Source organism: Coregonus clupeaformis, chromosome 3, assembly GCF_020615455.1.
Source record: "Coregonus clupeaformis isolate EN_2021a chromosome 3, ASM2061545v1, whole genome shotgun sequence".
NCBI lineage: Eukaryota > Metazoa > Chordata > Actinopteri > Salmoniformes > Salmonidae > Coregonus > Coregonus clupeaformis.
In genome coordinates, this window is record NC_059194.1 from 29132031 (window position 1) to 29156507 (window position 24477).

The following is a 24477-nucleotide window of genomic DNA, read 5'->3' on the forward strand; positions in this document are numbered from 1 at the left end:
GCCCGCTTGGAGTTTGCCAAAAGGCACCTAAAGGACTCTCAGACCATGAGAAACAAGATTAAACTCTTTGGCCTGAATGCCAAGCGTCAAGTCTGGAGGAAACCTGGCACCATCCCTACAGTGAACCATGGTGGTTGCTGTGGGGATTTTTTCAGGGTTGAGGGAAAGATGAACAGAGCTAAGCACACAGCCAAGACAACGCAGGAGTGGCTTCGGGACAAGTCTCTGAATGTCCTTGAGGGGCCCAGTCAGAGCCTGGATTTGAACCGGATCGAACATCTCTGGAGAGACCTGAAAATAGCTGTGCAGCGACACTCCCCATCCAATCTGATAGAGCTCGAGAGGATCTGCAGAGAAGAATGGGAGAAACTCCCCAAATACAGGTGTGCCAATCTTGTAGCGTCATACCCAAGAAGACTCGAGGCTGTAATCTCTGCCAAAGGTGCTTCAACAAAGTACTGAGTAAAGGGTCTGAATATTTATATATCTGTTTTTTATTTCTAATGGATTTGCAAGAATTTCTAAAAACCTGTTTTTGTTTTGTCATAATGGGGTGTTGTGTGTAGATTGATGTTTGTTTTTGAATTTATTTTTGAATTTTTTAATAAGGCTGTAACGTAACAAAATGTGGAAATATGGAAGGGGTCTGAATACTTTCCGAATGCACTGTAAATAAAATGTGATTTGATTGATGACATTACAGCTGTAAAATATTTAATAAACGGTAATTTTCACATGAGGACAAGTGCAGTTTTTCCATAAACTTTTAATTGATAACTTGACATATCAATCATATAGTGGGAAGGATACTATAAATCAAGACTGTGTGAATGCATGTAACACTCTGAATAAATAAATACTGTGCTTTTGAAGATTTGTCTCTGGTCATGCAACTACAATACAGGCTGGATGTCTAAACAAAGTAAAAACAGATTCATTCTCATCAATGACAACATTCTAGAACTGAGTTATTAGTATCCGGGATAATCTGGTTAATGATTATAGAATTAATTAAGTGGTTCTTTCCTTGTAGAATGTTGACAGCTGTATAGAACACATTGTATTGCTAAGATGCTCAAACTTAACTTAATAGCTACACTCACCAACACAGGACAAACTTTATCTGGCCCTGACCTAACCAGTAAGTTGCCCCCCACTATAGCTGCACTTCTCCCCTTTTAATGCTCTTATGCTCATCCTTGACAAATGCCATAAGGTCTGAAATAGACACCAAAGTCAACATACTGTACAAAAAAGTATCTAGGTTAAGTAATACAAAATAATTGTTTGATCTACTGCTCTGCTAACTAGCTAGCTAAATTGTAGTCAGTGGCTAGCTAAGACAGAGAAAGGGGACAGAAGAAGTTCTTTTTTCAATTAATTTCAATAGAGCGCATGGATTCATCAGGTCTCTGATCGTGCTGGTGAACGGTAGCTGACAGTGTCCGTTAGAGATGAGGTGCACGATCTTCCAGCAGGAATTTGTAGTCTTCTCTGTTTCTAATTAACATTTCTAATTTGGAGGCAAATATATTGACAAACTCACCTTGTCCGAGAAAGAATTACACAGTTATTAAAACGTCACGCCAAGGTAAGCCTACACCAAACACAAAAACTATTTCTGTGTTTGACCACTAGGTTTTATGGGTATTATGACGCGTCCACTGTGGGGGACGATAGTTGTCTCTGGCTTGTGGTCAGACTCGCTTTGGTGGAACAAACTTAAATTTGGGGCTTTTTCAATTCTCATTTGAATGTCATTGAGAAAACGGAAAGGTGTCAAATATTTTTCTCGCAAATATCCTTTCTGAACTTAAAAGTAATCAAAAGTATCTGTAGTCTGATTACAATATTTTTGCTGGTAACGTAATGGATTCCAGTTACAGTTAATTTGTAATCTGTTACTCCCCAACCTTGGATACACAGCAGCTCTGTTATGGTGCTGCGCAGAAATTTCATGAGAGGCGAGTGCAGCCTGTTGTTGTTTTTCGTCCAATTATAAGTCATCAAAGTAGCACTAGCTTCTGGCTCTGTGTGTGCCGTGGCAAGCAAGTTAGGAGATCAATGGAATTATGGAATTTAAAGTTAAGTGGAAGGATAGGCTACAACGACCAATAGCCAACAGGTAGGCTGCTACTTAATACTCTAAATGGAGTTGTTGTTCTTGTAATTGTGTAGCTACTATTCCTTGTTTTTCATTACAACTAAGATTTAATGGTGGTTATTGGTGAGAATGGAGAGGGGTATTGTGATGGGGTGACTGGGAGGGCATCAGATACTTCTCTGAGTTGTGCTTGGGGGCTCCACTCATACCATGATTAATTAAATGAAAGTATAGTGGCTGGTGGGTCTCTCGGAGGACCCACCAGCCACTATACTTTCATTTAATTAATAAGGTAATACAAACTAACCACAGTACTTAAGTGGCATTCTTTCTTAAATGTATGTACAGTGGATGTACAATGTATCCACTGTTTTTTTGGGGTACATTAGGAGAGGAGTCGGAGCTAAAAAGCCCTAAAAAAGGCATAGCGCCTCAAGTGCAAAGACATACTTTGCTTTATGTTTTTTTTTTGTGTGTTTTTTTTTTGTTAAATGTCTGCTCAGCCCACATGCCCACACACTCTATATATGTAATGTATAAAATAACTATGCATTTATACTATGATCCTCCCATTCTATGGAATGCCCACCGCCTTCATATGTCATGTCTGCTCGAATGTTTTACTTGGTTCTTCAATGATAGACGGAACCGATAAGGTCAATTTTGATTCTAAATACAAGTAAAGACTAACAAATTCCAACTCATCACATGGAATGTGCACAGGCTCCATGATGGGAAAAAAAGCAAATGGTTCTTGAACACTTGAAGAGATTGTCAACAGATGTGGTTTCTTGCAAGAGTTACATTTAACCCTTTAGAACCCATAGCGGCCGTCATCGGCCTTTCTTTAAATTACTATAGTAGCCGGGGACGGCCTTGTTTTTCTAACAATAATATCTGTGTCAATATCGCAAAATGAACTTGCTAACAACTTGTTGTCATGTTCGTGTGGCTGTTGTCATAAACCAGAAACCGGAAAAAGGGTATGCTGTCATTTGACTTTTAAAATAAAAAATCACTTAATTACTCGAAATGACGGCGCCGAAGCGGCCACGACCTTTCACTCTGGAAGAGGCTCTATCTATGTTGGTTGGTGATACAGATTCGGACACGTCCTTGCACTTTGAAAGTGATGATGTCGAGGTGAGTGAAATAGCAAAGTAAACAGCAGATATACAGTGAGGGAAAAAAGTATTTGATCCCCTGCTGATTTTGTACATTTGCCCACTGACAAAGAAATTATCAGTCTATAATTTTAATGGTAGGTTTATTTGAACAGTGAGAGACAGAATAACAACAACAAAAAATCCAGAAAAACGCATGTCAAAAATGTAAAAAATTGATTTGCATTTTAATGAGGGAAATAAGTATTTGACCCCCTCTCAATCAGAAAGATTTCTGGCTCCCAGGTGTCTTATATACAGGTAACGAGCTGAGATTAGGAGCACACTCTTAAAGGGAGTGCTCCTAATCTCAGCTTGTTACCTGTATAAAAGACACCTGTCCACAGAAGCAATCAATCAGATTCCAAACTCTCCACCATGGCCAAGACCAAAGAGCTCTCCAAGGATGTCAGGGACAAGATTGTAGACCTACACAAGGCTGGAATGGGCTACAAGACCATCGCCAAGCAGCGTGGTGAGAAGGTGACAACAGTTGGTGCGATTATTCGCAAATGGAAAAAAACACAAAAGAACTGTCAATCTCCCTCGGCCTGGGGCTCCATGCAAGATCTCACCTCGTGGAGTGAGGAAGAACAGTGAGGAATCAGCCCAGAACTACATGGGAGGATCTTGTCAATGATCTCAAGGCAGCTGGGACCATAGTCACCAAGAAAACAATTGGTAACACACTACGCCGTGAAGGACTGAAATCCTGCAGCACCTGCAAGGTCCCACTGCTCAAGAAAGCACATATACAGGGCCGTCTGGAGTTTGCCAATGAACATCTGAATGATTCAGAGGAGAACTGGGTGAAAGTGTTGTGGTCAGATGAGACCAAAATCGAGCTCTTTGGCATCAACCAATGGAGGAGGAGGAATGCAGCCTATGACCCCAAGAACACCATCCCCACCGTCAAACATGGAGGTGGAAACATTGTGCTTTGGGGGTGTTTTTCTGCTAAGGGGACAGGACAACTTCACTGCATCAAAGGGACGATGGACAGGGCCATGTACCATCAAATCTTGTGTGAGAACCTCCTTCCCTCAGCCAGGGCATTGAAAATGGGTCGTGGATGGGTATTCCAGCATGACAATGACCCAAAACACACGGCCAAGGCAACAAAGGAGTGGCTCAAGAAGAAGCACATTAAGGTCCTGGAGTGGCCTAGCCAGTCTCCAGACCTTAATCCCATAACAAATCTGTGGAGGGAGCTGAAGGTTCGAGTTGCCAAACGTCAGCCTCGAAACGTTAATGACTTGAAGAAGATCTGCAAAGAGGAGTGGAACAAAATCCCTCCTGAGATGTGTGCAAACCTGGTGGCCAACTACAAGAAACGTCTGACCTCTGTGATTGCCAACAAGGGTTTTACCACCAAGTACTATGTCATGTTTTGCAGAGGGGTCAAATACTTATTTCCCTCAATTTATAACATTTTTGACATGCGTTTTTCTGGGTTTTGCTGTTGCTATTCTGTCTCTCACTGTTCAAATAAACCTACCATTAAAATTATAGACTGATCATGTCTTTGTCAGTGGGCAAACGTACAAAATCAGCAGGGGATCAAATACGTTTTTCCCTCACTGTATGTTTGGTGTAGTTGATGTTTGATGCTGTGAAACTTGGGGAATAGCTCTCAGATTAGCAAATCCTGTTATGATCACTTGGTTGGTACAGGCGAGCACATCAGCGGTGGAGCAGGAGCTTGAATGATTGCTCTCTGTCTCATGGAAATAGTTGCAGTGTTTAGCTGAATACAGTATGGTCACCTAACTAGATGGTTGTTTTGTCTTGTTTCTACTGATGTAATTCATATGGAAACAGCCCAAGCTGCTTGCTATAGCTAGCTAGCTAGTCTGTCAGGCATGAAAAGTTGTGTGTGGTCGTAAATTTGGGCTGCTCTAGCGAAGCGTCAACCTCACCTATCACTTTCACTAGCTAGCCATACAGACAACCAGCTAACTAGCCACCGAAATGGAGATTAGAGTAATTTGGGTTTATCTGTTGGGCTTAGGTTATGGTTTGTCATGTTTGCTAGGTACAGATATTCATAGGCTATACATTGCCTTGTTTTCCTATTATTTGACAGCTTAGCTGTTGTGTTAGGGTGGATGCCTGCCCAGTGGAGCTCATATGATATTGAGTTGCAGTGATATTTGTTTTACATTGCCAGCTAACAAGTTGCTTGTTTTGTCCTGTTTCTACCGATAAAATTAATTAGGAAACTGTCCCAGCTTCGTAACTAATCAGCTGACATTGGCGAATTCTGTAGTTAGTCTGTCATGCAGGAAAACGAGAGTTGGAGGCAAAATTGTGCTTCAATTGCTACACTGTCACTTAATCGACTCACTCCCTCCCTACAAAGACAACCAGCTAACTATGCCCATCGAAATAGATGAATAATTATTCTAAACCTGTTTGGCTAAATTGCACGGTGTCATCTTTGTCATCTTTTACTTTCAACATCCTAAATAAATAAACAATAGTTGATGAAGTGTTGAATCTGTAAACCGTTGTGCCACATACTTTGACTTCTTACTGTCTATGAAGTCATCTGACCATGGGTACAACATATTAATTCACTTATTTTTGTGTACTCTATCCTGTATGATTATTCATCAGTCTGACATACGTATGCACACCATGAACTGAGAAACAATCTGGCCACTAAGGAGGGTGTGTGTGAGGGTGTGTGTGTGTGTGTGTGTGTGTGTGTGTGTGTGTGTGTGTGTGTGTGTGTGTGTGTGTGTGTGTGTGTGTGTGTGTGTGTGTGTGTGTGTGTGTGTGTGTGTGTGTGTGTGTGTGTGTGTGTGTGTGGAATGGGAGGCGTGTAACTGTATCACACAATTTATTATGGAAACCCCTAAGAGGTGATTATTAGGAAGAGAATATGTGTATGGTTGAGAAAAAGAGAGGAATGACGAGAGAGACCGTGTGAGAGGGAGAGAGAAAGATGATGTTCCTGACCACAATTGTGTTCTATTTGTTGCTCCGCTCCTCTCTCTGTCTCTTTCCCTCTCCCTCTGTTACTCTGTTACTCTGTTCCTCTATGTCAGTGAAAGCGAGGGAAGTGATGTGGAGAGTCAGGGCTCAGCAGCAGAAGGCAGGGAGGAAGAGGAGTTAGAGATGATAGAAGGGATAGAGATGTGGAGCGAGGAGAAGGGAGTAGTGGAGCGAGAGGAGAGTGGAGAGGGAGAGAGGAAGAGGAGAGTGAAGAGGAGGGAGAGGAGAGTAGAGGGAGAGGAACATAGAGAGGAAAAGGAACATGGAGATGAGGAAGCAGAGGGAGAGGAGGAAGCAGAGGGACAGGAGGAAGCCGAGGGAGAGGAGGAAGCAGAGGGATAGAAGGAAGCAGAGGGAGGGGAGGAAGCAGAGGGAGAGGAGGAGGGAGAGCACACCCGAGAGGGGAGCCTACGTTTCAATGGAGTGAGTCTGCCGCAAGTCCCACCATTCACCCTTGCACCACACAACCTGGGCCTAAAATGACAGTGGCAGGGGTTTTTGAGTTGTTTTAAAAGTGTAGAGTTTTTCTCAGATCTTTAACACCTCCCCCACATCCAATTCACTGACTGAATTGTTGTCAAAGTAGGCTACTATTTCTACATTTTGTATCAGGCGTAGTCTGTACAAAATGTTATTTTGAAATAATCTCTGAAGATTTGTTTGCATTTTTACATTGTTACAGAAGTAAGAATCGTTGTCAATCAAATAGCCTACTGAATATTGTCCTCTGGTCACATTTTGGATTATTTTGTAAAAATGTATATGTAAATAATATTTATAAGTATAATATACTTGGTACATTTTGAGTGAGTCATTTAGTCAAATGTACTACAATTTAAATATTGTAGGGTTTTTTGTTGTGTTGAGTGTTAATAGTTTTTTGATAGCTGGTGTATTTACACAATGGAAGACAAAAATTATTCCTATTGACATGTCATATTAAAGAAGAGGATGTGCTCCTTAAAACTAAGTTAACTTGTAATTGTCATTTGTTTTTGTTTTTGAGCTATGTCTGTTTGACATTTTTGAGAAAATTAGCTTTATCTTGGGAATTCTACAACAGCATTCTAGAATTCTATTGGGGTCTAAAGGGTTAAAAAAATGATAAATTGAACATTTTCAGAGGAGCTGGGTTGGAGATGCTGCCGCCTACTGTAGTAACAGCAGAGGTGTAGGCATCCTGATAAATAAGAATACACCATTTTCCCTTATATCCCAGCAAATGGACCAAGAAGGCTGTTTTCTAATGTTGAATTGTACCTTACTGTGGTGAGTGTGGTGAAAGGAGTCAGGCGCAGGAGGGTAATCACTGAATACAGAGTTTATTCCTTTGTTGACACACAAATGCGCTCCAATAGCGATCAACGAAACAGGCACAGGGGAAACAAACATCCCTGGCAATTACACTGTAACGGAATCCAATAATACATAGGCACAGGGGGAAAATTCGACTCTGGCAACACAATGTTATGTGTAGCTCCAACAAGCTACATACTCTCACAATTAACAATCACCCACAAGGACAAGGGGGCAGAGGGAACACTTATACACGGACTAATTAGGGGATTAGAACCAGGTGTGTGTGATTGACAAGACAATTGTGATGATGATTGGGGCGGCAGTGGTTAGTACTCCGGTGATGACGAACGCCGAAGCCTGCCCGAACAAGGAGGGGAGGTAGCCTCGGCCGAAGTCGTGACACTTACATGGTGAACAATACACATTGATTTCATTGCATATCCCACCAGTGGCAAATTTGGTGCTTTTAGATTGAATTCAAACTATATTAGATCAAATCCAGACAGGAACTATTATTTAGCAGGTGACCTAAATCTTACATCTGGTAAGATTGACAGACATAGTAATAAAAAAGGCACATATCGGGAGCCTCCAAAGAGGATGAACATTTTAATCTCTACAAATAATTTACAGGACACCTGGAGATTTCGCTTCCCAACTACAAAGACTATTCCTTTTCTTCTCAAAGTAAGAAAAGCTATTCAACAATTGACAACATTTTTATTTCCAAAAACACACAACAATTTACTGGATTCAGAAATGCATGATATAGTGATATCGGATCATTCTCTGGTATCATGCCTAATTACATCAATAGAAAATAAACTTAACAACAGAATTTGGAGAATGAACAGAGCGCATCTTCTGGACCAGAAATGTATTAAATACGTAAACGAAAAAATAAAAACCTTTACCTTTACAAATCTAGACATAAAGGACAGAGAAAAGCCGACCCCTGATAGAATTTGGGATGCCTTTAAGGCATACATTAGGGGAATGATAATCTGATACTCTGCTAAAGTTAAATCTGATTTAGAAATTAAAATTAAAGAATAAGAAAAATAAATCACTATCTTAGAAAAAGCCCATACATCTTTACAAGGTAAAGAAGAAAAAAATTATGTAAACAGGAATACGATCTATTACTTTTGAAAGAGCTAATAACTACAGGTTAAACTCAAATAAAGCATACTACTTAATGGCAAATAAACCTGGTAAATATGTCGCAGCTCTCACAAAATGAATACATGCTAAACCAGTTATAATTTTAAAAGATAAAGACAAATGCGGTAATTAGAAACCTGATTAATGACAATCTTTAAAGATGCTATGAAAATGTATATAAATCAGAATTAAACAACAGTTGGACAGATCCTATAACCTTCTTAGACTCAACAACTAAGAAGCAGTTAACAGCAGACAAAAAAATAATCACTAGAAACAGAGATCACCCAAGAAGAAATATTAGATACTGTTAAAACAATCACATGGAGAAAAGCACCAGGAATGGATGGCTTTCCCATAGAATTCTATTCAACATTTCTGGACAAAGAAGCCCCCGTATTTACACAAATGACAACACACATGTCATTTCAGTTATATTAAAACCAGGAAAATCTGTATAGTCCCCTGCTGATTACAGACCCATAAGTTTAATAAATTGTGAGAATACAATAATAACAAAGCTTATAAACAATATAATGGCAAAAGTCTTACCAGACTTGATACATTTCAATCAAACAGGGTTTATAAAAAATAGTTTAATACAAGATATAGATTTATCAATAATGGCTGTTGATGCCGAAACTATTTCGTCCATCTTGAATGACCTTTTCTACTCAAAACTTTGGAAGCTTTCAACTTTCCAGCTGAAATGTTAAATTGAAAAAGAAAACTGTATAAATGTCCTAAAACAAAAATATACACAAATAATACATTATCAGATGAAATTTATTTTGAAAGGGGCACAAGACAGGGATGTCCCTTCTCCCCCCTCCTGTTTGAACTGGCAATTGAACCGGTTGCTGAAATAATTAGACAGGACCCAAACAAAACAGGTATCAGTATTGGTAAACATGAATATAAACTAAACTTATTTGCAGATGATCTCCTGATATACCTGACCAATATTGAAAACGCAATGCCCCCTTTGCGAAAAAATATTTTCAGGAGCCTCAATTAGCCTACCCAGCTAGCTACAACACAGCATACTGAGAGAGAGTAAACAGGCCTGAACTCTCATGTCACTCTCCTGAAGAAATTTGGCTTGGCCCCTAAGACCCTAACAAACTTCTAGAGATGCACCATTGAGAGCATCCTGTCGGGTTGTATCACCGCCTGGTACGACAATTGCACCGTCCACAACCGCAGGGCTCTCCAGAGGGTGGTGCGGTCTGCCCAACGCATCATCAGGGGCACACTGCCTGCCCTCCAGGACATCTACAGCACCTGGTGTCACAGGAAGCCCAAGAAGATCATTAAGGTGGCACGGCCTGTTTACCCCGCTACCATCTAGAAGGCGGAGACAGTACAGGTGCATCAAAGCTGGGGCCGAGATACTGATAAACAGCTTCTATCCCTAGGCCATCAGACTGTTAAACAGTCACCACTAGCCAGCTTCCGCCCAGTACCCTGCCCTCCGCCCAGTACACTACTCTGCCCCTTACGCACTGTCACTAGCCGGCTACCACCGGGTACTTTACCCTGCACCTTTGCGACTGCTGCCCTATGTACTGTAGATAGTAATTGAACACTGGAAACTTTAATAATGTTTGCATAATATTTATATATCTACTGCTGTACTACATTTTTTATATATTTTTTCTTTTGGATTATTGTGTGCTTGTTTGACATTGACTGCTTTGATTGATAGGAACTAGGAACATAAGCATTTAGCTGCACCTGCCATAACACCTGCTAACTATGCAACCAATAAAACGTGATTTGATTTGATTTGACTACTCTCATAGTCTCTCTGATAACATTTAGTGCTCTATTTTAACAAACCTAATGCAATAGTAAATCTAAGTGCAGGCGGTAGTGCTATAGGTTCAGGGGTGTGTCAGATTTTGTTTAGCTATTTTCACTGTTACAATTATCGGCGCACTAGCTGAGGTTGGCACGAAAGGGCTGGGTTTTGATGAATAAACAAGTTATGGGTGTGTCGATGCTTGGCCCCTCACTGGCCAATCAGAATGTGCTCCATGGCGAAATATGTGGTTGCTTCAAGTTGTGTATTTACAGTCTTTTATATATTGCCTCGGAATCAACTCCAATTCCAATGTTAGTCCGCTATAGTTTGTAAAATGGCTTACAGAAACAAAATAACAAAATGTAGACCTATCTTTGCTAAATAGTTGACTTGAACCCATTTGCAGTCCACATTGTTCTAAGTAATTGCATGGCTTCAATAGCATACACACTGATATAGGGGCTAGGCCTACTGTAAATTGCATTATGGCTGAGCATGGACATGCCAAATATTGTCAATAAGCAAGATTAAATACATTATTGATAAGGCCTAAAAAGATAAAGAATCATTCTAATCAAATTCTAAACAAAAAAACAACAACTTGTTTTAAAAAGCCATGTCACACTTACAGGCACCATAATTTCTCCTCATGGGCATATAATATTTAAACAACGCAGACTATGGAGGGTTTTACGCACATCCAAACTTTGACATTAGCAAAGATCCAATATAAAAAGAAAGGGAGAATGTGCACTCATGCTGCTACCAAACATGCCTATGTTATATGAACATAATCGTAACCATGTTACAGATCAGATCACATTCACATATCTCCAGAAGTTGCATTGCATGTGCCCTACAGACGATGTACCCATAAAACCAGGGAGGTGAATCATTCTAAAAAGATTGGCTGTGATAAAATTAAACGAAAAACAAGCAATTATAACAACAACAATAAATACATGTAAAATGTACTGATATCATAAAATCACCAGGATAAAAAATACATTGCTTTTGAACCAGCCTTCATTATAGTAGGCCTAAGGGAGGGCTTGGGTTTTGAACATATGAAATGGAAAAAACAAGCAATTGTTGCAGGTTACAGATAACCTCTAAATACGAGGGTTACCTGTATTCACCGAGGTTCTCATCTCTTGTTTCATGATGGGCATGGACACGTAGCCTACATCATGGAGTGGGTTTTAGGCACGTCCAAAACGGAACCTGCATGGCTAAAATAATGTGGGCTTGCCTGCAATGCATAGATAAAAAGGGAATGTCATCTCACTGTTTTACTCCTCTCAAACTTTATATTTTAATACATTTTTGGTGATTAAGATTTATTTCCAAGAGGTCTCGGGACCCAAACCCTTTATCCACCATCCTGGCTACTTCTTGATTGCATTGGGCAGGACCAAAACAAGTGGAGGCCTGGTTTTTAAACAAATAAAACAAAATGGGGCAAAAAATATATCTTTATGTTTCTAAATATGAAGTACAGTATAAAGGAACCTAAAGCACATTAGGCTACTCTTGTTCCATGCGCATATGGGCAATGTGCATCACGGCTGGATAGGCTGCGTTTCCCCTGTCAAGATTCATGCCATAACCAACTGCGTTACCGCTAAAACCAGCTTGTGGTTGGCCTTAAATATCCCTATCAGCACTGCCTGGATCATGTATTTCCGCCCCTCCCCATATTTCCGCCCTTCCCATCCGAGCGCAAGCGAGCTGATATAAGACAGGTAAATTGCCGAACCTGGCCTTTACAGGCGGACCTGACCGCCCGCGTTGCGTGCACGAGCGTTGCAAAATAAATGTACACATACATGATATTCAATCATTGCACCCACACTCACACTCGTCGCTATGGGCGGGCCATAGGGGGCCGGGCCCGCCCCCAAAAATGCTTGTGCCCCCCCACTTGAGGGAATTTATTATTAAATATATGTACTGTAGGCTAATAACAATTGTGCCCTGCCCTCCCATGCATTTCATATGCCCCCCTTAAGACTGAGGTCTGGCGACGGGTCTGCCCACACTGCTTGCGCACGTCAACAAGCGTCTGCGTAGCCAGGTGCTAAAATAGAACTTGGTTCTATTTGTGACGCTCGAAGCACTGCAAGTCCCGCCTCTCTCATCTCCTCATTGGTTTTTAGGAGCATATACCCACGTGGGTGATCGAAAGATGAAACGGAGGTCCACACTCCAGTCCAGTTGTTGGTGGTACAGTTGTTGGTGGTAATGCACCTTAAAGTTAGTTGCCAACCGCCATATAAAGTCCAAAGAAGAAGAAGAAGAGGCCTGAAGGAGGAGAGAACTAGAAATTCACTGGGTTTACACTTTTATCTGTGGATTAATTGTTGGAGTAGAGGACCTTGTGCATTTCAGGTAAAATAACAACCCAATGTTTATATCCCAGGACAAATTAGATAGCAACAGCAAGCTAGCTAGCTAAATTGCCATTCATGTTTAATGGTTTTCGACCTGCCCCGAAGTTAATATAGTTGGTTCAGAGTTCGTTTTGATATTACAACCTGCGTGTCCTGATCGCGTCTGATGTTGGTAGACAAAATCAACATGCGCACGATGGCGCACACGGACTGGTCAGCATGTAACGCGCGTTTGACACTAGCGCCGCCTTAAAGCCAGCCGAAAATAGAGCCTAGAGTCCTCATGCCATCTTCTTCCACAAGGCAACCCTCACACATGCATGGTCTCTCATCTACTGCAGACCACAAAATAACACACAAACACGCACACTGGCGCAAACGCGTGCACACACACACACACAGTAAGAATAAACAAGCCAACAGCCCTGCGGTCCCATCTGACCTCACTAGCACACACACACACACACACACACACACACTGAGAAAACAGGCTAATCCTGGCTAGCAGGAGGAAGGACCGCTAACAACCTCATTACAGACACTGCAGAGAGGATGTTTACCAAGCAACAAACAACCCTTCCTTCCTCTCACCACGAGCCTCCTTAAGTATGGAGAGAACAAATAGCCTTCATGCTGAGTTAGAAGACAACCATGAAGTGAGAGAATCAGTAAGTTTAAAGGCCTAGTGCAGTGAAAAACGTGATTTTCCTGTATTTTATCTATATTTTCACACTATGAGTTTGGAATAATACTGTGAAATTGTGATAATGATGAAAATGCCCTTGCCCTATTAGTGTAAGAGCTGTTTGAAAAGACTGCCTGAAATTTCTGCCTGTTTTATTGGGATCGAGTTTTGGCCTTTCTGGTGACATCAACAGACGGTAAATTAGTTAATAGACCAATAAGAAAGAGAGTTCCAAACCGCTCTGCCAATAACTGCTAGTTTTCCCCTCCCTACTTAGACCACTCCCAGACAGTCCTAGCAAAATTCTTGCTTGAGAAATAGCTCTTTGCTAAGACGCTATCTTTGTGTTGTTTTGACAATTTTAATTGTTACCCAGAAATGATTGATTTGATATTAAGACAAAAACAGCTGCATTGGACCTTTAACCAAAGTGGGGTAAAGTAAGTGGCAGGGAGAGATGAGTGAGAGGGTGAAAAGAGAAAAGGAGGTCCAAAAAGAGAAAGATAACGATAGGTTGTTGGTCAGAGAGAAAGACAAACCTAACGCAATGGTAAATCTAAGAGCTGGCGGTACTATAGGTCTGGGGGTGTGTCAGAAATATCTTTGCTATTTTCACAGCCGGAATTATGAGTGGAATAGCTGGCGATGGCACGAAAGGGCTGTGTTTTGATTAATAAACAAGTTGCAGGTGTGACGAGGGCTTGGCCACTCATTGGCCAATCAACGCAGTCCATGGCTTGATACTGCATGCGTTTGTCTCAAGTTCTGTAAGTTATTGATGGTCTTTGCGTTGTCGTCAACTCCAATTCGGCTGGGGGCAATATTCTAGCCCTGGTCCATTGTGTATTGATACTACAGTTTATTACATAGCATAGGCTACAGTAACGAGTAATAGCAACAGTAAAACAATATTTTTTTCTCCAGTGTATGCTCAATAGCCTACGTTTGGCGTGTTGGCAGTCAACATTGGCATCAACGAGCCTAGCACTGCATGTCTTTACACATCGCAATTCTGCTAAATAATAATTACTAGGCTCCCGTCAATTATATTGTATGTCTGAGGCATGTTCTCAATAAGCAAAATATAGCCTTTACCAGAGCAGGCTGGTGGGAGGAGCTATAGGAGGATGGGGTCATTGTAATGGCTGGAATGGAAAACAAGCAGTTTTTTAAAACAACAATATTTCTAAATAGGATGGGGTCAGAAGCATGATATCATAAATTGCTTCTCTAGTTCCACGGCACTGTGTGCACACGTAGGCCTAAATGTCTTCACGCATAACATTCACACGTCTATACAAAACACTAGGCTCCTGTCAATTGTATCATTACCTATGTGAGAGGCAGATTCTCAAAAAGAAATCTGCCGTTGATATGGCATTATAGGATGACTGAATAGTTTGAACTGGAGGAACGTGTCTTTGGTAATCGGACGAGGGGCGCTCTTTGAAAATGGGGATGGATAGCCTACTTGAACAAGCAAAACGAAGTATGCAGGTATGTGAATTGTGAATCATGAAAAAGCATGAGGGCAAAAACCTCCAAAATATTTCAAAGCACTCTCAGTAGACCATTTAAAACCATTTATTCATAGGCTACTTGGCTAATGACCTTGGATGAAAAGACACACCTAAGTGATGCCGCTGAACCAGCCTTGATTAAAGTTTAGGGTAGGCTATGCTTGGTTTATAATCAAATTAAACAAAACCAATCGTTTTTTTATGTTTCTAAATACATGTGCACATCTCTCTTCCATGGGCACCGTGTGTCACAGCTGGATAGGCTATGCTTCTGCTCTCAAATCCATGCCATTATCAACTGCATTACCATTAAGACCTGCTTTTTGTGGGTCTTAAAACTCTCTATTAGCGCTGCATGAAATGATCACTTTTGCACTTCTTTTTAAGGACACACCTCAGATATTGCCACCCATCCCACCTCAGTGCAAGCAAGATTATGTTAGACAGGTAAATTGCTGAACCTGGCATTAGGGCTGGAAACTGACAGTGTGGCAGTTTTTTTAGATGACGGAATTGCGAACTAACGTGCGTTTGACACTTGCGCCTCCTTAGCGCATGCCAAAAATAGAGCCCGGAGTAGCATTAACACCACACTCACACACTGTAGGAACGCACATGTCCATGGCTTTGAGCCTCTTGGCGAGAGAGGATGAGAGAGAATGAGAGAGGATAAGAGAGGGGTAGTGAACTCATCCATATGGACAAGACACTGATGTGAGTACTGTGATCCTCCGTAGCTCAGCTGGTGGAGCACGGCGCTTGTAACGCCAAGGTAGTGGGTTCAATCCCCGGGACCACCCATACACAAAAATGTATGCACGCATGACTGTAAGTCGCTTTGGATAAAAGCGTCTGCTAAATGGCATATATATATATATATATATATACTGCTTGGGGACATAATTCAGCAATTCTGAAGCAATGTCACAGAGCAGGCTCCCATGCGTGCATTCACACACACAATCGAAAAGGTAAAGTGCTGTCTGAGTGCGTTGGTTGGTTTTGGAATTCCAAAGGTATGTATGTTGGGGCTGTATTGTGTCACAAATGGAAGTTATATTTGGAATTAATAGTTTGTTTTAGGTAACTACCATCCCTTACACGCATACACACACAGACACACACACGCATCGGACTCATTCAAACACACACACTCACTCACTCACTCATTCACTCGCAAGCACACGCGCAGACCACACACACACACACACACACACACACACACACACACACACACACACACACACACACACACACACACACACACACACACCTCTACCCTCCAGTTCTTCATCCCTTTGCCTGCAGGCAGATACTCTACACACACACACATACACCTCTACCCCTTCCTTCCTTTTGCTTCAGTCATACAATATATCCATCCTCTCTTCTTCCTCACTTCAAAGCCCAGGTACATACTAAAATCAGTATTCCACATACAAACTCAGAGACACACTGAGAAACGTAGGGTTTATGGCAGATTATGGTCAGATCCAAGCCAAGATCCAAATGTTTCTTTCATCTTTACACAATTCCTATTGTCAAGGTATCTCAGCTCAGTCCCTATGCACACCTGTATCAGTCATGGACCAACTTTGATTATTGTACTTCTGTCAGCCATAACAGTGAAACTAAACACCTTTCACTGTGTAAACGCAGCCTTGGAGTCTAAATGAATAAATTAATGTGAGTGCTAGAGTGTGTTTCAGATCTATCCAGACAGACTGATGAATGCATTATGCTGTTCTTTATGCAAAACGATGTACACAGCAAATCTCTGTTACCCTCTTCCTTGTATTACTGTCCTGTAAACAATACAGCCCTATCATCGGTACAGTGCTGCTGTGTTTATTATCAGGCATCACTCACTTCCTTATTGAATTATGCTAATACCAATGAAAGCCTGATGGATGACTGACAGCTGGCTGAGCCAATCAATATCATCACTCCTCAACGAATGAACTGTAATATGGAGTAATGATGATGCACAGATATTGTAATCAATATCCACCTTATGCATATTTTATCCATGCGGTGACCCAGCCAGGGAAGCGGAGGAGGAGATGAGAGGTAATTAAAACCTATAGTTCTCTGTGTGGTTTGATGAATGGCTTCTGACAGAAGGATTATTGAGTTACAAAACTGTGCTCTGAGAATTACAGAAGAGAAGTGCCTTACGCTTTATCCTCAGTCACTCACATGCACACAGACATTCACAGTAAGCTAATGCAAAAGGAGCACGCACAATGTTGGATTCTGCAGGTCACTCCCAATCATCCAGGCAGCTGTATGGGAAATCATTGTCATTGTCTAAGGCTCTCTGATCCTCTGTTCATTCTGAATACAGCATTTATCCTGTCTCATTGCATACTCCATAGTAGTCTCTCTAATGAACCCATGCACATGTGCACACACACACACACACACACACAGCTATCCTCTCACACGGCATATTATTCAAAACATAATCCTTTACCATCTTCTAGCAAACAGTCATCTACTCTCACAGCCAGCCAGTTCCAGTGCACCATTGTTGATCTAAATTCATCTCTCTCTATTCTTGTTGAGTGGACTTGAGAGAGAGAAAGAGCTTCCCTTTCATCTCTTTGATAGCCTCTTGAAGGACATACAAGGACAAAGCATCCCTCCCTACCTCTCTGCCCAAAAGCACTACCTTGCATTCCTCCCCCCTCCTCCCTCTCTGCCCCCAAATCACTCCTCTGTCCTTCTCACCCATCTCTGCATCTAAATCACTCCTCTGTCCTACTCTTCCCTCTCTGTCTCCAAATCACTCCTATGTCCTATTCTCCCCTCTCTGCCCCATAACACTACTCTGATTGACTTTAGGGTTCACAGCTGCCTTGTACAGTTTTCTCCATCACTCAAGCCCCTCTGGGATATCCCTTATCCAGTGTTGTGTGAATAACTCCCCGTGGCATCCGCTACCTCCCTCAGCCTCAACTCAGCCTGACCCCCACACCTAACCTAACCTCTAACTCATCTTCACCAAACTCAAACCTCAACCTCACCTATCCCCAAAACTCACCGTACCCCAACCTCCTTCCTCGACCTCACCTCACCCTCAGTCTGACCCCAAATCCTTACAGTCACTCCCTCTCCCGTTCCACTCCCCAAATTCCCTCAAACCAAGCCACAACGTCCCCTCTCCTTCCATCTTTCCTCTCGCTCAGCTACAGAGTACATGTTAGTGTGTGACTGGGCGCTCTACCCCTCTCGACACTTTGAGGCGAAGCCTTTGATTCGTATTTATCTCGTCAGGGCTCACGCTCCAGTGATGATCGTTTCCATTTAAAGCTGTTCTGTTCTAGCAATCATCCTAATTTGCATATAAAGCACTTTCATTCTATAAGGAGTTTTGAGAACATGTCTACGATTAGAACGTGCATACCATGCTAACCCGTGGACATCGACACACACGCACGCACATTTAAATACTTTATTTGAATCCACAAATCATATTACAGTCAACAAGGATTCAAACATTTCAAAGGACACGGCTATCCGGACACTTGGATACAAAAAGCACCTTCTACTCCATACAGCTAGGCTGCCTATGACAGCTGACACATAGCAGTACCTTGCTAGCTGCTTTGCCTTTGTCCTATGCAGGCATGCAATCTGTCGGCCTATGTATATGATCTGTTGTTTTCGTTCAAATAGCTAAATCACCTGCACCTGTATTACAGTTAATGAACATGACTTAGTACAGAATACAGATAGCCTGCCTTAGAGCATTACATTGTTTATGTTTCTGGCGCTCTTGCTGTGAGATCCCAGCCGCCCTTGTGGTTGGCATTAGCATGTGGTCTGCTCGTTAACGAGGATTGTGTGTGTGTATATGTCTGTCTAGCTGGCGCCGCACACACACACACACAGTCTTGTATAACTAACCCTGTGGGGACACACAATTCAGTCCCATTCAAAATCCTATTTTCCCTAACCCTAACCCTAACCTTAACCCCAAAACCTAACCTTAAACCTAACCCTAGATCCTAACCCTAAAACTAACCCTATCTCCTAACGCTAAACCTAATTCTAACCCTAACACTCATTCTAACCTTAACCCTAAATGTCCTAGAAATAGCATTTGTTTGTTTAATATTTTTGTGGGGACACACACACACACACACACCTGCCTGCTGCCTGCTCTGGGATGTGGTTAGCTCTAAAATGGTAATGAGTAGAGAAATTACAATGCATAACAGTGAGAGACATCATCCCCTTCATTTCAATGACCTGTGAATCTACATTTAGATGGAGCAATTCATAGTTACTCAAATGTATGTTTTGTTTTTACCGGATGTTAACGTTTCTACATGTTAAATGGACTGAAATCAATAATGTCTGCAGTGTGTGTGTATATATATCCCAGGTCTTATTGAAAGACAGAGGGGAGTAGAAAGGGGCAAGATTGGTGACTAGCCATGTCATCAACATCTGCAGCTGAAAGAAAGAGAGAAAGAGAGAAAGAAAGAAAGAAAGAAAGAAAGAAAGAAAGAAAGAAAGAAAGAAAGAAAGAAAGAAAGAAAGAAAGAAAGAAAGAAAGAAAGAAAGAAAGAAAGAAAGAAAGAAAGAAAGAAAGAAAGAAAGAAAGAAAGAAAGAAAGAAAGAAAGAAAGAAAGAAAGAAAGAAAGAGAAAGAAAGAAAAATGAGAAATAGAGGGATAAAAGACCAACACCCAGATCTGATTTTATACAAGCAAAGTGTAATGAAATATTTCATTCTGGAATGAGGCAGGTGGACAGGTGCAATCCCAAATGGAATTACATGTCATTCACTTTGCTCTGTTTTGATTTTCATCCAGCAATCTAATTTTCGTTAGGTAGCAGGGGAAGGGAAAACTGTGCTGACTATCGGATGGAAAAGATTGTTCGCCAATGAATTACGAAAACCTGTCTCATCATCTTCTCTGGTATCTCTCTCGCAACAAACTTTTAAAAGGCAATTTCCCCCAAGATGGTCCTTGTCAGGTTTTGAGAGCAGTGTGTGCTGTCGGAGAGCTGTTAAACAGAGTTGTGAAGTACACAAAAACAGTGTGAAATAGGCAGAGAGGAATTTAATCTCAGATCCAGAGACTCATACGTACGGAAGAATAAAACATTGCTCCATTCTACTGCAACTGAACTCAAGTGAACTCTGGAATGGAAAAAGTAAGAAAACAACAGAAACAGTTGAGGGAATATTGAAGTTTCTGCTCAAAGAATTATGGTTCTGCCAGGCCAAATAATTTTACCATTATGACGTCACAGAGGGAGATCATAGGAGGGCAGTGAATCTGGAGAGGAGCTCTCTTCACAAGGCGTATCTCTCTCTGTCCAGCATGCACTGGCCACGCTGGCTGAGCCAGAGAGCCAGCGCGCGCACACACACACACACATACACCACAACCTCTTATCACTAGCTCTCAATAACATCTCCCCTGTGAGAGGAGGAGACAGGGATAGAAAGAGAAAGAGGGAGGGTGGGATAGGGAAAGGGGGAGGTACAGTTGGACAGAGTCAGAGAAAGATAGAAAGTGAGAAAGGGTGAGGTTAAAAAGGAGAGAGACAGATTAATGAAGTTACTGAGAGAGAGGGAGAAAGAGAGGTAGAGAAAAAAAAACGTTTGTTCTTGTTTGTCACTCTTGGTGTCCTTCAAACAGGCGATTGACAAATTCAACAGACAGACACACCCTCCAGTGGTCAGTTCAGCCATCCAGATGGGAGACTATACCTCAGCCCTGTCAATACAACAGAGACTTATATCTCCACAACATCACTGTTGAAAAACACATACAAAAGTACCAGGGGAAAACATTATAATATAACAACATCAATACCTTGAAAAGAGCCTTATGGAATAAAATAACATTAATAAATGGAAGAATGACTAGACATGTAATGGCAATGCCCCAGCCTGTACTACTCTTTTCCATCAACATCCAAATTAAATAAAAAGTTTAAAGCCACTGAGGAGGAAATTAAAAGCGTTCATGCAAACACACCTCACATAACAAGGTGAATGGGAGAGCATTCAACAGAGGAGTGTGTGTGTGTGTGTGTGTGTGTGTGTCTGCATGGCTAGACTAACAGCTGGCCTGGCAAGATGCGACACAATGGTTCACCTTTGACCCCTGACCTTGCCTGTCATTGGTTAATGAGCTCACAGGTGCTCATCACACCTCTGTCCTCCTCTTGACACATTACCATCCTTATCTTTGTCACACAGGTACTCAGTGGAGGGGTTAAACTGTCATGGACAGACCTGAGGGAGAGGAGGAGGGGAGGGAGAGCGGGAAAGAGAGAGAGATCGATAGAACGAGAGGCACACAGGTACGCACACACACGGGCTCTCATGCACACGCTCAGACACGCTCTCACACACACACACACACACACATGTTAAATTGATTGGCTGTGGATAATAGCTGTGAAGGTTGACTCTGTGGAGGGTCTTATTGGTGATATTTTTACAGGCAAAAAGATTGTGCATGTCTGTATTCGAACAGCAGGACACACACAGCCACAGCCTGATGAACCACACTACACAAACTAAAGGCCTTCATTAAATTGCGAATATTGTTACAGATAAAATAGCTGGAAGCTCTACAAACGTACTGAGAACTGTGCAAACTTGCAATCGATCCCTGACAACACCCACTCACAATCATTCACACAATGTACAAAGATGTTGTATGTCAATTTATCTCTTAAACATAAATGGTACCATAGATCTGTCTTTATACTATGAGCACCGATTGATAATGAGCAGCAATAGATCCGGTGCTAGGGTTTTTCCTCACTTGGTTATTTTGACAAATGACAATTTCGCAGGTGTTTTGGGAGTAGGGGACATTTGGCCCATACACTTGCCTGTAACTTGCAAAAAGAGAGAGTAGAGCTTCTCATTCTGGTTTCGCTCCTTGTTCCAGCATCTCTTCATCGCTTCTCTTAACATGTATGGACTCAGAATTAATCGAGCATATGACCAATTACGCAAGACTTTAGTTCTGGGTTAACCGAGATTATATGTCAATAGACACACATCATTAAATGTCAAGTCAACAACATAATTTAACCCACACTATCTTGCTTTTTAAACAAAATCAGTTGCAGAATACATCTCCCTTTTCCCAATACAGTAAATCTACAGTGGTAATTTTCCTCTTGAGCTGTGGGGGGAGAACACAGAGGCACTGTGGGAAGAAAAGCAGAGATGTTTCAATTACATATCCATGAATAATAGATGCAAATTAATTTGATTAGCATATTCAAATACAGAACGGAGCAGCATTATGATTATGAACCCATCAAATAGGATTAGCTATTAATTGTACAAGCTTTTCAATAATTCAAGATGAAGCCAGGATCAAATGAGTTGCTGCCCACGTACCTGTTTACATACGCAGTTTGGAAATCCTTCTAATTTCATCAAGGCACGTTCTAGGGAATGAACTCCAGAGAGGATCTAAGTGTTTCTCAGTGTTCATTTCAAGGCTATTGATGGCGCCTTCAGTCTAGAAGATGAAAGAAAGGCTTCATTGATTGTTGTTAAGACTTTCAATCACTGGAGTGAGAAGGGAACAAAATGCCAAAGTGATTTCCCCTCTCTCTAAAATGGAGTTATTAATATTTAATGTGTTAAACAAGATGTACAGTTTAATTAACTGCCATTGTCTTTTGACAAGACAGGAAATTAAACTTTTCTCGAACTTCTTTCCCCCCAGCTTAGTTATAAGCTTGGTGTCTCGCTGGGATGAAGGGCTGCCTGCACAGAGAAGGAAAGAACTGCAGCTTTCATCATGACCTTCACCCCACAGAATCTCCCATGGTGCAATGCTCCACAAGGAACCAGAGGCTATTCAAGGCCTTCAAGGATTATGCAAACCTATACCATTTTTAGGAACACAGTCTCCTGATATACTCAAGTGTGTAGGACACGTATTCTAAAGTAAAGCTCAAACATGCTTCTGCCATTGACATAATTCATAGTTCAACATTCTAGACAAACACACAACATAATTCCCATCATTAAAGGCCCAGTGTGGTCAAAAACGTGATTTTCCTGTGTTTTATATATATTTCCACACTATGAGGTTGGAATAACTACTGCGAAATTGTGAAAGTGATAATGGCATTTTAGTGTAAGAGTTGTTTGAAAAGACTGCCTGAAATTTCAGCCTGTTTTGGTGGGATGGAGTGGCCTGCCTGAAAAAGACTGCCTGAAATTTCAGCCTGTTTTGGTGGGATGGAGTGGCCTGCCTGGCGGCGACATCACCAGGCTGTATAAATTAATAGACCAATAACAAAGAGAGTTTCAAACCTCTCTGCCAATAACAGTTTTCAGGTTACATATCCATCGTCCAATTAGGCCCCTCACTCAGACCACTCCCAGACATTCCTAGCAAAATGCCTGCCTGGCGGTGACATCACCAGGCTGTATAAATTAATAGACCAATAACAAAGAGAGTTTCAAACCTCTCTGCCAATAACAGTTTTCAGGTTACATATCCATCGTCCAATTCGGCCCCTCACTCAGACCACTCCCAGACATTCCTAGCAAAATGCTTGCTTGAGAAATTGCTATTTTTGTGTATTTAAAATAACAGTAAGGTACTTAATATTTACCCAGAAATGATTTGATATTGAGATAAAAACATCTTGGCCTTTTAAGTCCTTGATGAGAAAATGTAAAGGACAGACAGATAATCCATATATCCAGCTAGCCCACTACTCCCAACTAACACTCACTCATCCCCCACACTCACTCACTCATCCCCATTACATGACTAGAGCACATATGCAAGGAAGGGGCCCTATTGGATGAATTTAGACATATTCTGTAATGTGCCCCACAATCACAATGTGAAGATGTTAGCTTTGGGTGGGTTATGATCCAATCAAAATCGAATCCATCCACCAAACCTAGCCCTGCATGTATCCTTTCAACCAAAACTCTGATCCTACACACTCAACCTTGCGTTGCAATGCCAGGCACACACACAGTACACAATACCCACTAATATGATCCAAGGTTGTTTTGAGGAGTATATTCTCATCTTTTGAGTCCTTAGTCAGCTAAGACACTATCTATTCATCCATTGCCTGGAATGACCGCTGCATTTACCCTCCTCCAAGATAAGCCTCTTATTCATCTACTGACTTGGTTTAAACTACAGCACCGGGCAAGGCTCCCTTTAAAATTGATTTCTGTCTCGATGCTTGATCAGATAAAGTATAAATGGACATGAGATAGTGGGGTTTTGATGGTGTGGATTTGAGACAGAGGAGTGCGAGAAGTGGACGTAAAGACAGGTTGACTTCAGAGTGCTTTCAAGAAGAG